This window comes from Mixophyes fleayi, chromosome 2 (assembly GCF_038048845.1).
Source record: "Mixophyes fleayi isolate aMixFle1 chromosome 2, aMixFle1.hap1, whole genome shotgun sequence".
Classification (NCBI taxonomy): Eukaryota; Metazoa; Chordata; class Amphibia; order Anura; family Limnodynastidae; genus Mixophyes; species Mixophyes fleayi.
In genome coordinates, this window is record NC_134403.1 from 187893478 (window position 1) to 187912640 (window position 19163).

Sequence of the window (19163 nt, forward strand, 5' to 3'; positions counted from 1 at the left end):
ATATATATATAAGCATTACGATCTGCTCTGTTATATTATACTATGGCATTGTTTTTAAACACAGAATAAATATTTGATAGATGTAATTAGTGACGCTCTAGCCATATAGGAATTCACACTGCGAGTCAGTGATGGGTTTTTTCTATATGGTTGAACTGGTTATTTGCAATGTGGATTGATCAGGTGAATATGATTGAACTCATTAGGTTCATATATAAGAGGTTAATGTTGTAGCGGACACTATCTCCGAGGAAGTTGTACTATACAACGAAACGCGTCAGATGTGTTCCTAATACCTGGAACAACCAACTCGTATGCTATCATCCTGCTTTGAGCTCAACCACCAGATAAGCCAAAGAGTACACGGAACTACTCCACTTACAGGTTTTTATCCTGAGACCGAAGCTCCATTTGTCCGTCAGAGGAGGTTCCACTTACAACTTTTTGCTGTCCATCAGGCAATAGGAACAATTGTGACACACTTACCTGCTTAGGAACCTGGATCCCGATACCCCTTCCTGGGGGAGGATTATAACCGTCACTCCAAGCATGTATGCATAAGACGAAGGAATCCGGATCGGGTGCAACACTAGTGATCCTGGGTAAGAAAAGTGCCTCTATACGGACTGTGTTTATTTCTACATACAATTGCCTTTTAGGATGTGGAGGGATGTTCCCATCATAGATTGCAATAGGTACGAGACTATTTAGTCATGTCCTACTGTCATTCCCTATTTACGGACTGTTTCACCAGCTTGGCTATCTTACAATATCGCACATACATTGTGTGATTGTATGGACAACAACAAAGTGAGCTCTACATAAGCTTTAGGATTATTTCAACATTAACCACCGTAATTGGAGCTATTATTCTATTAGATAAATTATAGATGCACCTATCATTGATACTCCTAAGGATGGATATTTTTTGATTGTATATGCATATAGAGTAATATCAATGTTTTAATCTATATTTGTTTTAATAAATCTATTTTAAATTCATTCACATTGCATCTCCAGTTCTTGGAGGATTTGGGATTCCATTGCTATTTTGTTTTGGTTATATCATGAAGGCTACCTTGGTGCGTTCAGTTGAGAAGGCAGAGGAGTTGCACTCGAAATGGATTGCGCACTGATTGAGGAAACCTCTGCATCTCTTAGGATCTCCATCGTACTTCTATGGAGAAAGAATTCTAAGCCCGGTAGAATGAGCCAAAGAAGAAGACGGAGCCACTGGAGCCACAGTGGCGAGAGAAGGAGCTGCGGGAGGTTCCGTCGGGGGAGGTCGGACCGCCTGCAGGGAGTCTAGACGAGACATAATTCCTTGGACACACTGAAGTAAACGAGCCTGGTCCGCCTCCTGCTGTTACACTCGGCGGCCCAGGTGGATAAGAAGATCCCGAGCTGAGGGCTCACCTGTTCCATCTGACGTCATGGCCAGAGTATACTGTCACGAACTCAGAGTATTCTGCTTACTGGTTTTAGCACTACTCACCAAAGAGGCGCGGAGTCTAACGTGTCCCAGGTCTTCGCCAGGAACCCCCGCAAGGAAGTATGGTCTTAGCTGCAGGAGACACGCAGGTCGCGGTCCTCAGAGGGAGCAACCAGTGAAGCGGTAGGATGGAAACGGTGTCAGGCAGGCCGGGTCAGAACCGAGAAATCAGGATATGCCACAGGGAGAATCCAATATCGTAGTCAGGAACTAGACGGGTCAGAACCGAGAAATCAGGATATGCCACAGGGAGAATCCAATATCGTAGTCAGGGGCTAGCCGGGTCAGGTATCAGAAGCGCAGGAGAGAATGGTCAACAAGCCGGGGTCAATACACAAGGAGCACAGATGAGGGGTAGTCAGGAGCAAGCCAGGTAATACACAGGAGTCAGGAGAGGAAATGCACAGGAACGCTGGAGCTAGGTGGGACCTAATACTCTGGCACTCTCCAAGTGCCAGAGTGATCCTTTTATAGGGCTCATCTCCAATCAGTGGCGGTAGTGACGGTAAACACCACCGTCGGAATTAGTTGCCTAGCAACGGAACGCGTGACCGCCGACCCGGAAGTGCGCCCGGTTGCCTAGCAACCGAGCTCTCGGCAGCAATAGCAGGCGTCCGTCCCTGTGCGACGGACACAGCACGGGGACGGCGCCTGACACTGTCCTTGTAGTAGATGTCCGTGTAAAATAGTTTTCTTGACAGTATCTGGGATGAAGGTGCTTGGAATTCTTCTAAACTTTGGGCAGATTACAGAATCTCCCTTCTTAGATATATTTCTAGGGATGGTGTCTGACATTGTATTCCTGTGATTTATGTAAAATGTGATATTTATAGTATATACCCCCTCTAAGGTTGCTATCTTTGACTGCTATTAAATCGGGGCTTAAGAAGGTACTTCCTTTCTGCAAAATCAGCAATCAGCATTTTCATGAAAAGAGTGACATATGGGTTTTTAAAAGAGTAATTCCCATATGCCTGGCATACCCGTGCAAGTTTTCCAAAATATGTATACAAGTCCAACCACAACTAGGACTACGATAGTACTGTCATTTCAATTTCAATGTCCATGAGGTTATGATGTTAGAAAGCAAACTATAGCTGAATCACAAGAAAGACACTAACAACCCCCTGGACTCTGGCACCTCACATACCCAGAGAAACACAGAGGACCCTGTCTAAACTCACAGGGTTATATTATATTACACTTTTACCATGTTTAACTGTCACTTTTTCAATCCTCATACAAGCTAGGGGACTCTAAGATTACCCGACCTAGTGTTCACAGTTCTCCAGAGACGAGGGCAAGCCTCTGGTTGCAAGCATGAAGTGCAGTCTTTGATTATCTGGGTATCTTATTCAGTCATTTTTCCTTTATACATCATATAACAGATACAGAAACATTCATACACAGAGACATACTTCATCTGGGACAAGACAAATGGCTTATTAATTACTGTATAAATATGAGACTTACAGATCTGAATGCCTGATACTTTAGGCGGACAGGAGACAGCTCTTAACAAAACATTCTAACGAGTAGAAAACTACTCGCGGTTTAAAGTGAGAGTCCTGTGTCCAGGGCGAACCCGTATTATCCATCTGTGGCTCAGGTCAGCAGATCTCAGTGGGACCTCCAATGTTATGCTATCCAAGACCCTCAAGTCTTCACCAATCATTCAGTTCACCTGTAATTGTCAGTTTATCAGTTTGAGCTCAATAGAACTGGAGAGAATGAAACACACTGCAAGTTCTGAGTTTCCAAAATATTTTCTGCTTTATTGTTTACAAGTTCACATTTTTATAGCACTCTGGTTATACAGAATTGCGCACTTCAGCAAACTACGCCCCAAAATGTCTTATCTTTGTCTTAACCACTTATTGTGCATGTTTCCTTTGCACAAACCTTGCTACATTCTCCCAGGGGGGGTTGGTGGTTTATCTCCTGTCAGCTATATTCAAGGCCGTGGGCGTAGCTCATTGCAAGCATCAAGCTAATAATGAATAACTTCTACAAACTAGTTGTCTTCAAGCTGTCTTTAAGCTGTGAAAGGACAAAATGGCTGACGTAACAAGATGGCGTCAACTCAGCAGAATCACATTTCTCAATAGACTTAATGGAAGTAAGTGAAATCCATAGAAAAACATTGTGTGGTTTTGGAATTTGAAGTTAATAGTAGTTTGATTATGCCTTTACTACTACAACAGTGCTGCATGCAGTTCAGTGTAAATGGTAGTAATGTGCATGGGAAAGTTTACTGAGATTTTGACTTAGATGAGTTTGGAAAGTGAAGGAAATGATTGATACATAGCAAGAGATAAGATTGTATGGGAGGTGACCTGGGAAATATAGTTTAAGGGAGAAAATAATTGTTACTTAGATGGGAAATATACTGACATGGAAGAAGTATTGCAGCTGTGGTGTTATAATAATAGCTGCTAGGATTTGTTATACATTGTGTGTTAAGGGATTATAAAGTGAAGAAAAGTTAAGTGGAGAAAATAGTAAATGATAGGATTGCATTGCATGTAAATTGTAAACAGTGTAAGTGCATATACTGTTTGTTAAAGAATATAGCTGAGATCAGGGCTTAGATTGGTATATGCATACACACACACACAGGGCCGCCGAGAGGGAGGGGAGCGGGTACTAATTACCCGGGCCCGGGCATGCCAGGGGGCCCGGGCCGGGCCCTCACTGTTCAGGTTTTTTTTTTTGCTTTTTTTTTTTTTAAACTTACTTTTTTTCTTTATTTGCTTTTTTTTTTGCGCGTGGGGGAGGGGGGCGGTATAGGGGGGTGGGTGGCGGTTTGGGGCTCCGCCCCTTCATTGGTGGGGTGGGAGGAGCAGCGATGTAAAAAAAAGTAAAAAAAAAAAAGATACTTACAAAATAGCGGCGCCGGCGTCCCCTCCTCCTTCCTCTCTGCTTTGTTTACACTGACTGCCGGGCGTGACATCTTCAAGTCACGCCCAGCAGTCAGTGAGGAGCAGGGCAGACAGGACCAAGACAGAAGCAAGAAGACAAAAGCAAGAAGACAGAAGCAAGAAGAAAGAAGCAAGAAGACAGAAGACAGAAGCAAGAAGACAGAAGACAGAAGAAAAAAGAGAAGAGAAGAGAAGAAAACAGCTAATACTAATGTAAGTAAAAAAAAAAAAAGGCACAGTGTGAGGAACAACGGTGGGGGGAGAGAGAGGCACAGTATTAAGAAAAAGAGGGGTACAGAGAGGCACAGTATTAAGAAAAAGGGGAGAGAAAGGCACAGCATGAGGAAAAAGAGGGAGGGAGAGGCACAGTATGAGGAAAAAGGGGGGGAGAGAGAGGCACACCATGAGGAAAAAGGGGGAGAGAGAGAGGCACAGTATGAGGGGAAAAAAGGAGGGGCAGCAGAAAGGCACAGAGTGATGGAGAGGGGGAACAAGTGATGGAGAGTGGGGGCAGCATGGCACAGTGATGGAGTGGGGGGGCAGGATGGCACAGTGATGGAGTGGGGGGCCAGGATGGCACAGTGATGGAGTGGGGGGGCAGGATGGCACAGTGATGGAGTGGGTGGGGGGCAGGATGGCACAGTGATGGAGTGGGGAGGCAGGATGGAACAGTGATGGAGTGGGGGGTAGGAGGGCACAGTGATGGAGAACGGGGACAGCATGGCACAGTGATGAAAGAGTTTAAGATGGGGTGGTTTGGGGGCTACTGAATGTAGGGGACAATGAGGTCTCTTTATTAAATGGGCCTATGAATTATTTAATGTCAGTGATGGTTGCGGTAAATAGGTATATTTCTGAAATGTAAATACTATTAATTTATTGCTGGGGCTGTTTGTAGGGAGGGAAATAGTATTCACATTTAATAAATAAACCTATTGTTTTAATATTGGGGCTGGAGGAAGGCCTAATTGTTAATCGTGGGTGCTATTGATTTAACGCTGGTGCTGGCTGTAATTTTCTAAAAGTACCCATTTTTTTTCTAAATAGGACCCCCAACATTCCAGGTTCCTGCCAAGCCGCAGCTAAGGAAACCTGCAGCCACAGTTGGTGAAAGTGAGAAGAACAGGTAGGAGAGAGCAGGAGAGTGTGAGAAATGTTGTGATTCTAGTGGGACAATCCCAATTTTTGGTGACACAGCAATACAAGTTTTTTTTCTGTAAGAGGGTTTCCTGGGCACGCCAAGTGATTCATAGCCATGCCCCCAATTGTACGACCACACCCACATGTGTGTGTGGTCGTACAATTGTGGTTGTGGCCGTACAAATTTTTAGTGGCGCAAAAAAAAATTTCTGTGTTTTTATTTTGTTTTTTTTTTTAGCCGCACCAAAATATGTTGGTGCTGCAAATCTTTGGTGCCACCACGTAGCGGCGGCACAATTTTTTTTTCATTCTCAGCTTTAAGGGGGGCCCCATGAAGTTGTTGTACCGGGGCCCTGAATTCCTCTTGGCAGCCCTGCACACACACACACACAGATATCTGATATATATACATACATAAACACATACTACCGGGCTACCTGAGTAACTTAGATAAGAAAGGCACATTTATACATAGATAAAATAGTTGATGTAGGCAGTGCATTGTATTTTATGTAAAATATATACTTTCCACACTGTGTTATTATATGTGTGAAGACTGTTACACATGCAACTATCTATTGTTAATAAGAATACATATTATCTTAATTGAGACTTTGTGGAAATCCTTTCTTGATATTATATATATTAATTCCTGTATTGTACTGTTGTAACCAGAGTAAATAGAACAGACAGAGAAATAAGAACTGGATTTAAACTAGAACCTACCCTTTGTGAGTGATAATGAAAGTAGGTATTAAAGGATCATTACGATAATAGCATTATTAGTATATCTGCCTCATCATTGACCCTGCTGATAACAGAGAGCAACAGCAGACTCTAAAGGTAATGTAGCACCCACTTTAGGGTCAAAATAGATAACCTTAAACAACAATCCAAGACGAATCATTCCATGTTCTGTGATTGGACTGATTCATCAATGGGTGTTAATTACTCACTGAGGGCATGATTCGATAAAACACCTAAAACAAACTTAATGTGCATTTTTTTAAAAAATGAACATAATTCAGGCATAAACACATCCGTATTCAACTAGAAGCTGATCAGAATAAATGTCTCTTGTTGATAGGGGTGTAGGTAAGCTCTGCATATATGGCACATGCCGTATTGAGACAGACATAATAAACTGCAGTATACAAACAATAACATATGTACTATGTAAAGACGCAGCAGGACACACAGAAAAATAGTATTCAATTATTGTCGCTTATTAATAATATAGCCATTAATGAAAAAAACTTTGAAAATTTTTTTTTTTTTTATTTAATTTTTTCCCCATGAAATACATTTGTCAGGATATTATAAATATCTCCTGTACATAAAATGCATTTTTAGAGTTGCTCTTGATTGCAAACACATATTTTAGCATGCATATGCAACCATCATGACTATCAACACTTTCTCTGTAGCTGGTGTAAATGATACGACTGAAACACGTAACCTAGAGATGCCCAAAGCTTGAATCGGTCGCTGCTTGACCTTGGCATGGCTCTTGCTATACATTGAATACGTACATACGCACGCTTCCTCCCCCGTTCCACCCATGACATCATAGGCTGTCAGAAGTGTTATTTGCGTTCGAAGATTAATTGGATGTACTTGTGTTCACTGGCGTATAGTCTGTTTCTGGACATGCGCAGTGCAATTTTTAAGAAAAATATGGCACATATCGGCATTTTTTGTTTCTTAATGAATCAGGCACCAAATGTTTAAAAAATCAAGAATATTTTGTGAATGAATTCACAGATGGTGAATCTCTGAAACGTAGCTAATTTTCATAATTCTCAAATCTTTGGATGTTTTCGTAAGAAAACATTCTGCAGTATTCAAGATGACCAAAGGGTGTCACCCCTTTAACAGATTTGTAGCCATACATCAGATCACTATTTTTGCAAAGTCAGACAAAGCACAACAAATAAGCTTCAGTTTAAAATGACAGTAGTCAAAGATATGCCCTAGTATTGACCTTTCTATCTCAATACATAAAATCGGTGGCGGTCATAATTTTGGCACTGGAAATGTCGGCACTTAACCTGCCGACATGAACATGTTGGCAGGCTAAATGCAGACAGTTCCATTGTGCTGACTGGTCAATAGTGTGATTGGCGACATTGACAATGTCGCTAATCACAATGCCGACATTGAAAGAGTAATGGAGGTTGGTCTGGGTTATAGCCGGTAATGCCGGAATTACGTACCCCACCCCTTAAAATTACATACTTTAATGACCTTAGAGTCCTTTTAAAAATAGGCAATTCAATTATTGCAATGACATTTAAGGCAAAACTATTACTTGGTTTATGACTTATATTGCTCATATTTCATTTTTAAACATAATTTTTTTAACAATCTGCACAATGCACATTTCGCCCTATCTAAAGCCAGGCTTCATGTTTCATTCAATCTCTTTGGATACAGTCAGAGGACTCAGCCAAAGTCAGTGCCACTGACTGAACTGAGTTCTCTGACTGCCTCCCAAGAGTGCCAGTGCCTGTACAGAAGATTGCAATAACTGGCATTGACTCTGGCTTTGCTACCTTCTGCACAAGCACCATATTTCCAACACTTGTTGCTGAGGTAGTTACAACCAGGGGCGGGCTGGGCCGGGGGGCATCGGCCACCCGGGTCGCTCAGAATCATCGATGTTAGGGCCGCCGGCCGCCCCTCCCCCGGATTGAAAATCGATGATTTTACCGGCGGCCGCATCACATGACACGTGATGCGGCCGCTTCATCAATGACACAGCCGCTGAAATTGCCAGCCTGCGCCTGGTTACAACTTTGCTTGCACTGCTTACGTCTCTCTCTAGTTGTTGTTAAGACAGCTGCTGATCTGGAGAGCACACATCACGTTATTTGAATGTTCCCTGTTTCAACTTTTTAAAGAGCATGGAGCAGTAGAAGAATTTGTATTCAGCAGATAGATTTTGTGCATGGAAAGGATGTTCATCTGTAGTATTAGCCATCAACAGGTGCTGACTGGACTGGGGAGCAGGGGGGGCCATCTGTCCCACCATAGTGGGCTACCTTGGGCTGGGCCACTTGGCTACCTGCATTTTTTTCTTTAAAATGTTCCTAATAGGCTGCTGATCTGAGTCTCAGCTCGTTCCCCCGAGGCTAAAATTTGCGAATCAGTACCCGGAACATCAATAGCTCATACTTGCCAACTTTGGCAAGATTGAATTTGGGAGATACAGGGACAGGTGGGCGTGTGGGGACGGGGCTCGATCAATTGCATCACTTAACTCCACCCCCCTATACAGACATTTTAATTTCTGCCCTATTATGGCAGGGGGCAGGGCCACAGTGAACCATGAATCACGTTACTAAGCCCCGCCCCCTCAATTTAAATTACCAAAGTGGCCGGGATCCAGGAGGTTGCCCTGCTCTCCCGGGAGTCCAGGAGGACTCCCAGAAATGCAGGCATCTCCCGGACATTCTGGGAGAGTAAACAACTATGCAATAGCAGCATTGTGCATAATCATTAAACATGATGCAGAGCATACCGAAGGCATACTTGACAACTCCCGGAAACTTGCAAGCCCAAGGGGGCGCAGCAGCCGCCCGCTACCTTCCCCTCTGTGTTACATAGTACAACAAAAAAAATCTAAAAAAGATTTGTGGCCCCTCCCCCGACTCGCGGCACCCGCCCCCCGCGGGAGGAGGGGGGTGCCGTGAGTCGGGGGAGGGTGGGGGGCTAGCGTGGTAGCTGGTCCATGAAAGGACTATGAAAAAAAAACGCCGGCACCCTGTCACTGCAGCATCACTGATGATGTCACCATGCTGTCCGTGCAGAAGAGCCAACACTGCGGGGAGCTGAGAACAGACCTTAAGTAAGTGAGGGGGAGGGGGATCTGTCAGCTCCATTAGTTGTTCTCTCCCTAAGCACTGGTCTGTTATATCACATGCTGTGTGTTAGCAGCTCTCTGCTTCCAGTACTGCCCCTCCCAGCATCCCCAGCTCCTCCTGACAGCCCTGCGTTCCACCAACACTCTCACCTCTGCTCCTGATAACTATGACTCCAGTGCCCCTCCCAACTCTTGGTACAGTACAGAGCCCCCATCATTGACCTTTCCTTGCCCTGCATATCAGTTCCCTCTGTTTCTATCCAGATATGTTTCCCTTCCTTCTGATCCCTGACACCTGTCAATTCTGACTCCTGGACCCCCGAAATACAGCTGTAACCTCTGCACCCTCTCCATCACAGGAATGCTCTCTGTATAGTATGGGGTCACAGGAATGCTCTCTGTATAGTATGGAGGTCACAGGAATGCTCTCTGTATAGTATGGTGGTCATAGGAATGCTCTCTGTATAGTATGGTGGTCATAGGAATGCTCTCTGTATAGTATAGTGGTGATAGGAATGCTCTCTGTATAGTATGGTGGTCACAGGAATGCTCTCTGTATGGTATGGCGGTCACAGGAATGCTCTCTGTATAGTATGGAGGTCACAGGAATGCTCTCTGTATGGTATGGCGGTCACAGGAATGCTCTCTGTATAGTATGGAGGTCACAGGAATGATCTCTGTATAGTATGGCGGTCACAGGAATGCTCTCTGTATAGTATGGCAGTTACAGGAATGCTCTCTGTATAGTATGGCGGTCACAGGAATGCTCTCTGTATAGTATGGAGGTCACAGGAATGATCTCTGTATGGTATGGTGGTCACAGGAATGCTCGCTGTATAGTATGGAGGTCACAGGAATGCTCTCTGTATTGTATGGTGGACACTAGGAGGCACTTTATATTGTATGTGTGTGTATATATATATATATATATATATATATATATATCTATAATAATTTCGTGTGATGGTGATAAGGGGGCACAATGTGATAAAGATGGCTCCATGGCACGGTGTGATAAAGAAGAAACTGTGATGGAGGGCACAGTGGGATGAAGTAGCAGTGTGATACAGATGGTACCGTTACAATTATGTTTTAATTTGTTTCAGTGAGTTTTATTTAAAAAAACAATTCATTTTTTATACAGCTAGCATGTGACAGCTGCATTTAAAGTACTTTGATTCTATGGAGGCTTATTACATAAAGATCCTTACAAAGCCAGACCGTGAAGAATGGGGAGGGAGGGGTTTCAGTGCGGTTTAGAACTTGTAAAGCACTAGCCACGCCCCCACAGTAGGTTGACCACACCCACTCGACTATTGACACTCCCACTTAGATAGGGGGCGCCGTTGCCCTGTCTCGCCCAGGGCACTAAAATGTCTAGTTACGGCACCGTCGATCACTTTTGTGAGAGCAGTTGTAGTGGAATGTTGGGGGTGGAAGCCTTATTGCAAAAAGCAAATAACGGAGTGAAAGGAGAGAAATTGAGATTGGCATTTGTACACAAGTCACTGAAGTCATTTAGAGGCAGAGGGGAGGAGAGAAATAGTGCAGTAGTTGGAGAGAAAGGCTGGGTCGAGAGATGATTTTCTTTACAATTGGTGTAGTGAAGACAGGTATAAAGGAGGATGGAAATGTGTGAGTGGAGAGAGACAGTTTAAAGAGGTGAGCCAGAACTGGCAGTAATGTGGAGGAGAGGGAGCAGAGACAAGGAATTGGTTTGAGGGGACAGATTGTAGGGTGAGATGATGAGATGAGTACAGAGACTTCATCTTTGGTTACTGGAGAGAATTGACTGAGTGTGAATTGGGGACTATAAGATAATGTGGGTGGAGTGTGTGTAATTTGTAATGCAGAAATATCTTTTCAAATGATGTTAATTTTATCTTTGAAGTAGGTTGCAAAATCATTAGCTTTTGAGGAAGGAGGGGGGGAGGAGCAGGTGGGCAGAGAAGTGAATTAAAGATGGCAAAGACCCTTTGTGGTTTAGAAGACTGGGTGTATATTAAGGAATTGAAGTATTTTAGCTTGAAAATTGGAAGGACAGTGCTGTAATATAAAAGTTTTTATATTGGAGAAAATTGGAATAGGAACGGAAATGTGGGAGCACTTTTGCAGTTAGTGGGTCTGTTTGGTGTGCCATTGTTGGGGTTGGTGTCATCGCAGAAAATAAGTGGTGGCCGGAACTGCATTGTCTAGGTCTAAAGTTAGAGTTTTTGTAGAAATAGGCTGCCTCATCATTAGGGCAGGGCATCGTAGTCATAGGAGAAAGTAGTTGATAAAATAGTAGTATTAGTGAAAATGAAAAGTGGATTGCCTCAAGTGTGTTTAGATGTCTCTGTGGGCATGTATATTTGGGAATAGGGTATAAGGCATGAGGTAAAGTGAGGCTGAAGGAAAGCTGGATGTGCTCAGAGAGTGGGAAGGCTAAGTTGGAGAAATTAGAAATGGAGCTTTAGCGAGAGAAGACAAGGTCAAGGGAGTGTCCATCACAATGGGTGGGAGATGAGGTTCACTGGGAGAGACCAAAGGAGGAATTAAGTGAAAGACGTTTAATAGCAGCAAAGACAGTGGGGTTATGAAAGGGAATGTTGAAATCACCTAGTATGAAAGTAGGTAGGTCAAAGGATAGGAAATAAGCCAGGCAATAAGGTTGTCAAGGAATTCTGAAACTAGGCATCAGGGAAGATGAATGACAGCAATACAAAAATGGAGAGGAGAAAATAGATGGATAGTGTGGATTTCATAGGAAGAGAAAGAGAGGGAGGTTTCCGAGGGTTTGTCTGAAAAGGTGCAGCTTGGAAAAAGTAGAAAGCCTACTCCACCACCTTGTCTGTTTTCCAGGTCTTGGAATCTGGCTGAAGGAGAGCCCCCCTATAGGAGAGAGCTGCAGGGGATTTAGTGTTAGAGAAGATTAGCCAGGTTTCTGTAATGCAAGTTTGAAGGATGTATAAACATAAATAGATCATGGATGGATACAAGTTTGTTAAAAATAGATCTGGCATTCCAGAGTGCACAGAAGGGAAAAGAGGGTAGTAGAAATATGTGGATAAGATTTGCGAGTTTCGAAGTACAAGGTGGATTGAAACTTTTGGGGAAGAATAAGGAGCGTGAGCAGATACTGGGGTTTGCATTGGGCCTAGAGTTAGGTGAGATCAACAGTAGTCATGAGAAGGAGCAGGATAAGAAAGAGAACACTGTCGGGCACCATCCCCGCACATTTACCCGGTGCCAGGGACAAACACCTTCTTCTGTGGTGGTGCCATCGCGGCAACTGGACGCATCTCTTCTTCCTGGTCACGGCTAGCGGGCGCATGCGTTGTTCGGTGGTCAGTAGTTCTACCGCCCTATTCACTGCCACCAAAGAGCAAATAGCAGTATTGTTATTTAATGAAGGCTTTGGCTCCATTCTGGTGTCAGAGTATCAAGGTCCCCTTATGCTCCAGCGTTCCTGTTTGCTCTCAAGCATCCTGACTGACTCCTCAGCTCTAGACTTGGCTTTACCTGATCTCCCTTTTGGATCTCCTTCTGGTATTGATAGATTTCCTGGCTTGACCTCTGGCTTCCTGACTACGCTCCTGTCTTACCCTGTTGTACCTTTCTGCGCACGGGCTGACCTCAGATTGTTGACCGTGCTTATTCACCTATTACTTTACTAGTGGCTAACTTGGAGGGCCGCGACCTGCGTGTCTTCTGCAGCTAACTCCAAACTCCCTTGCAGGGGTCCCTGGCGAAGACCATAGGCACATTTAGACTCCACGCCTCCTTGTTTAGCAGTGCAAATACAAGTAAGTAGTGAGTGCAGGAAACAAAATTGTTCATGGGTGCAGACTAGCAAGGAGGGAAGTAGTGAAGGGAAAATAATAATAGAAGAGGCGGATCTAAGGTGCTTGAGAGAGAAGAGGAGTTTGGAGAAGTGTGATGAAAGTGAATAGGAGAAAAATAGAGTGTAAATTAAGCAAGTGCAAGATTGAGGGATGTGAGATGTGGATGAATGTAGATTAGCTAAGATAGGTATTGAGAAATTGGGAAGGAACAATTAGTCCTAATTGTGCAAGGCAATGAAGGAGGTGAAGGATACTTTAACGTCCTTTGGCTGGGGTTAATAGAGCAGTTTCTGCAGCTCTGATACAACAAAGTCCAGGACGCTGACATTTGGGCACAGTTGGCCCAGCAGCCAAACAGAGATGGCAACAACAATAAAAGTGACCTCAATGGGCAGCTATTGCAAACATATATTGAAACAGCAATGACAGTTGAGATGAGTGGTTCCAGCTGCTGAATAGAGATGGTAGTACTGTAGATCTTTAAACAGTCTTGTTTTTCATGTGAAGTCAATCCTCACTGTTACCGTGATGTTTGTTAACAGTATCCACAGATATCCAATGTTTTATATTAGTGAGAATAAGAACATTATTATTATTATTATTATTATTATTATTACTACTATTATTTTTTTAGACTTAATTTAGTTTTATTATATTAAGAGACCATATTGTTATTGTGTATTTGTGTGTGATTCTTTGAGATCACAATCCAGAGCTGTTCTGTTTTCTGTGTGTATGTGGCTTATACTGCTAGAGTTAGCAAAATTTCATTGACTGTGAAACACATATACTGTATATTTAGCTCTTTTTAATAGTAACAGCATTCTAGCTCCTTAATCTTTAATTGTTTTATTTTCCCTCCAGAGTAACATATGTGCATGCATAAATTTTATGGAATATTTGTTGAGAAGCAAAGCAAATGTAAACAATTCTGACTAAAAATAAATTCTGGAGACCTTAGTAGCTGTCATTTTTCTACACATTTTCTTTATACTTGATAAGAATGTGATTGAGTGCAACAGTGCTATATTTTATCATTTCTCTTTTTGAATATCACACCAGTTCTGTGCTGATAAAGGAACTGAGAAAAAGAGAAAGATACAGTGCATAGGCATCTAAAGTTGAAAGCAGGAATATAAAAAGAATGTAAGTGGGCCTTTGTACTGTTTACAAAATAACATCCATTAACCAGTCATATTTTTGTATAACTTGTCCTCATAGCGGCTACTATCTAAAAAATCCTTTATGAATTCATATACGGTGAAGATGCTGCCTGCTGAACAATCAGGAGTACAAATTAAATATGTAATTCCAACAGAGTCATGTCTATCTCTTCAGTGGCCAGTATCTCCATAAGCCTGTACGAGTTGCATGTGTCTCAGCATACATGCTGATTATGTGCCTTACACCAGTACATTGCTTTTTATAGGGCCTCATTTATGAAGCATAAAATGGACAGAATCAAGTTTATAGCATTTGTAGAGGAGTAACAATATGTACTTATCAGTAAAAGAAGGTGTTCAGGGTGAGACAGGTCCTAGTATGCCTAATTTTGTGGAGAAGTGCAAAAATGAGAGTACATTTTGTGGGGCTAGATTATGGCAATGAGATGAAGGGTGGTGAGGGAGAATTTTTAGAATGTGCATTTCTGGGTATAAGGGTGTTCAGTGGTCAGCATTCCACTTCTTAAAAGGGCTTGACTTATTTGCACCTTCTCTAAGCCTGGGCTTGACTTATTTGCACCTTCTCTAAGCCTGGGCTTGACTTATTTGCACCTTCTCTAAGCCTGGGCTTGACTTTTTAGCACCTTTTCTAAGCCTTAGGCGATGGGTAGACAGGTGTCATCTAACAGTCCTAAATATTAAACTAAAGGGAGTTTAAAAAGCATCTGTCTACCGACATAATTTGCCTCCAAGTGATACACACAGCTGGTGGCAGGGTATTTGCCATTTGGATATATTTGGTTGGATGGACATATTATACCCATTTTTCTCAATGCAATTGTTTCATTGCTTTGTATTAACTGTTGCTAGTATTTTTATCATTATCCCTACATGTAATTGTTTATTTCAAGAGGGTGCTATTGTTCTCTCAATATCATTTTGGGGATGTGGGTTGCAAACATTAATTAGTTCTAAACCATTTAAAGGCAGCAAAGTGACTAGCTTTAATTGTACTGCCTATGATAATAGCTACAGAAGTACCATGTCATTTTGTCCAAAGTTCCCAGTCATCTAAAAATGTCACTCGTGGCAAAGAACGACAAAGCCCATGTGATGATGTGTGATGTAATGAGAGGGAGTAACTGGCACTGGCCAATGAGGAGTAAACCACTGAGAATCTCCTCTCATTTGTATAACTACTGCTATTCGAGTAAAAAGATAATTTTGTTTTATGTTATTAAGTGTTCAGTGGCAAAGACCCTAATCACATAAAACTGTCAGAGTACATGTACAGTAAATAAAACACTGGAAATATCGAAGTTCTGTAGCCAATCTGGGATAGAGAATCCACTTATGGGTTAAATGCAATCAGCCAGCAGTTAAAGGCATGTATTGGGATTATCCTCTTTTGTATGTTAAATGTACATTCTATTGATCTATGGCAGCCCTCCCAGACTATATGGAGTCCATACAGCGGGAAGTCTCAGGTTTCCTTGAACACCCCCTTCTCTTCTAGTAACTCCCCTGAGAAAGTATGATCCAAGCCACTAGTGAGAGCAGGGTGCCTCATCCCGCTGACCCTCGTTCAGGACCATGGAAACCAGGAAAAGTTTAAAAATTACAGATGAAAATTATTCTGGAGGCTACAGCTCCACATACTTCATTGACCCACATACTAAGATGGAATTACAGTTGCAACCTGCTCTATAAATGGTAGGTCTGTATCCTTTAGTGTACCTGCCAAAAGTGGGCTGATGATAGATAGATAGATCAGACCACTACCAAACCTGGCAGAATAGAACGTGAGGTGGACAAAAGATAACCTGTGTGCCGGAGGAGGATTTTCCATACATCATGACCACTGCTCCTGAGTATATTTTGTTACATTCTGTGCATTGTTAAATTGTTAGTAAAGTGTAGCCATTGAATCCAATACTTATTTTGGGAGATATCTGTATTAAGTAGTTAACTGAACTTTAATAAGAAACCAGAAAGGGCATTAAGGACTTGGTTATTCCTTCCTATGTTTGTAACTGTCTCCGTGATACTTAATAAAGAGTAGTAAGGGGTCCATAAGCCTGAGTATCATTACAGGTTGTTATCTGGATTCCTTTGAAATATTGACCCCCCCCCCCCTCCCCCCCACGAGGTGTAACCAGCTAGGAAACTGATTAACACAATCTTATATTTTATATGTTCTAAATGTGAGTGTTTTGGAGAATTAATTAAAGTTTATGTAAATAATTTGAAGCTGGATTACACTAGATGTATTATTCTCTTTATTAATGTATTCCACGTGATGAGGAAATAGATCTAAGGAGTGTCAGAGGAAAATAGAAGAGATAAAATAAAACAAAGAACACAAGATTCTTGCTTATTGCGACTACAAAAAGGAAATTTCTGGTAAGAAGTGTGGCACTAGGGATTAATAACTGGATTTTCATTTTTGGGTCACCTTTTGGAATGTCAATAAGAACTTTATATAATACTTGTTACATTTATATATTTATTTATTTTAAATTATAACCCTAACAGGTGCATACAATATCACACTACTAGTGTTGTTTTTTTCTGTTTTTCATAAATCCTCCTATTACATATGAGAAACAGTGAAGGAGAACCATCAAGGAACCTCTCACCATACGAATATAAGTTTTGATATATATTTTCTTTTCTGTTTAACCTGAATAGGATATACACAGCGCCTGAATTGTTCTTTAATTATTCTATTGAAATATATATATATTATATATATATATATATATAATGCCACTAGTTAAAAATAAAGGCATTAATGATTAATCAGTACAGCATGCATCACTACCACTCAGGTATAGACCAGCCCTGTAGATGGAGCAAGAGATATGGCAGAAAAACACGGAACTTGGAGACACTCAGAGCTTGATTCGGACGCTGCTGCGTGCACTTGAGTTTGGCACCTTCCTAATGTACATTGCCTATGGCAAAACATCCCTTCCCCACCCCTTTCACTCCCCGAAATCAGAGGCTGGAGTAAGTATCCTTTGCATTCAAAGACGGTGCGGATGGGCCTGTATTTACTGGCATAGGTCCCACTTCTGGGCATGCGCATAGTCATTGTGTCTACACACAAAATTGATACGTGGCTTGATGAATTAGGCCCTCCATGTTTAACAGCTTTATTAACATCTTGGTAGGATGGTTTTATCCCACTAATGAAATCAGGTTATCAGCTGTTACCAGCTTCTTTTATTAAACATTTTTGGTGGATTGACTCTACACTAGGAATTCTCCAATCTCCAGAAACAACTGCTATCAAGAGTATTTAGCTAAACTTATCAACTAAATGTGCAGCCATCCAGACCCATTGCCTTAAACATGTTCTATAAAAATATATGTTGCCTCTGCATAGCTATACAGAAGTATCAAATACATAAAGCTTAACTCCAGAGATTGTTGTGAGAATAGATTAAAGTTTTTTCATATAATGAAAAATGTGATCCATACACAGATAATAATCCACAGCAGGATTTATTTTAAAAGCCTATATTTATTCTAACGTTGGCACATTCAGGGAGTTGAATGGGCCAGTAGCAACTAGTAGATTTTATTCCAAAACTTGAAACATAGGGTTCAGAATCAATACAAGGCGATGTGTCATCAGACATCCCCAAGGTGTCTGTCCGCGCACATTTCCGTGTATTACTGTACCCCAACATGGCAGATTTTCCTGCGCTCCTCTATTTGGCGTGCAGAAAAATCTGCAATGTTGTTTTCCTTCTCGACCATTCCGGGGACTCTCTGTGGCACATCGCTTTTAATAGTTTCGACAACTAAGAGCAATGTCAGCTTGAAACATGTAGTTGATTAATAATGGCTCATTCACCTAATATATGGGAACAATTTCAATGTTACAATAAATATGGACACTAGCCTTTATTTTAACATTTTTGAATGCATATATATCTTCTACAAGCAGATTTTACTCTCTTGTAATACTGTCCATATTATTTGCATGTCCATATAATGCTGTAAGTATGACAATATTTACCAGTGCTCATTGGGTATTACATTTTACCCCACTACTCCATTAATTCAGAAACACCCAAAATATTTTGATATGTTGTAGATGAACCGTATTGTTGCTTTTGAGTTTCAGAACAGCTCAGAAAATGCTCATTGCATGCTGACATATATCTGTGATAGTATGTCCTGCATCCCTAATCATTCACTTTAATAGATACATTGTAAAAATGCATGCTGCAGCAGACTCAGATAAGGCTGATACTGCAAAAATGATTTATGTTAATATAAAACGTACATGTATAGATCTCATCTCGATTTATAAAATAGTTTCTTGATTTTAGTTTTATTTTAAGCATTTCTATATCACTGTAAACTGACCCTCTAAAATCCCAAACTCTTATATAAGAGTGTAAATTCTCAATTTCACTCTTCATACCAAATCAAATGACTGATGATCAATGCGAAACAAATTATTTCCCCACATAAATTTCACACATGATCATGAAAGTATGTGTCCTGTGGAAATGGCTACATGCATCATAGTCTCCTACAAGTCTCTTACAATTATCAGAAATGATCAGCTCGCTGTCCCTGAGATCATAATAATCAGAACAGCTAGACAGTATTATTAATACTTACAACTATGTAGAGATTCATGACAATTCAATATGCACTTTTATTTTTAAAACATAAAACAACAGCCACATGTCTTAAACCATAGAGGAGTTTATGGAAAATGTCAATATCACATCA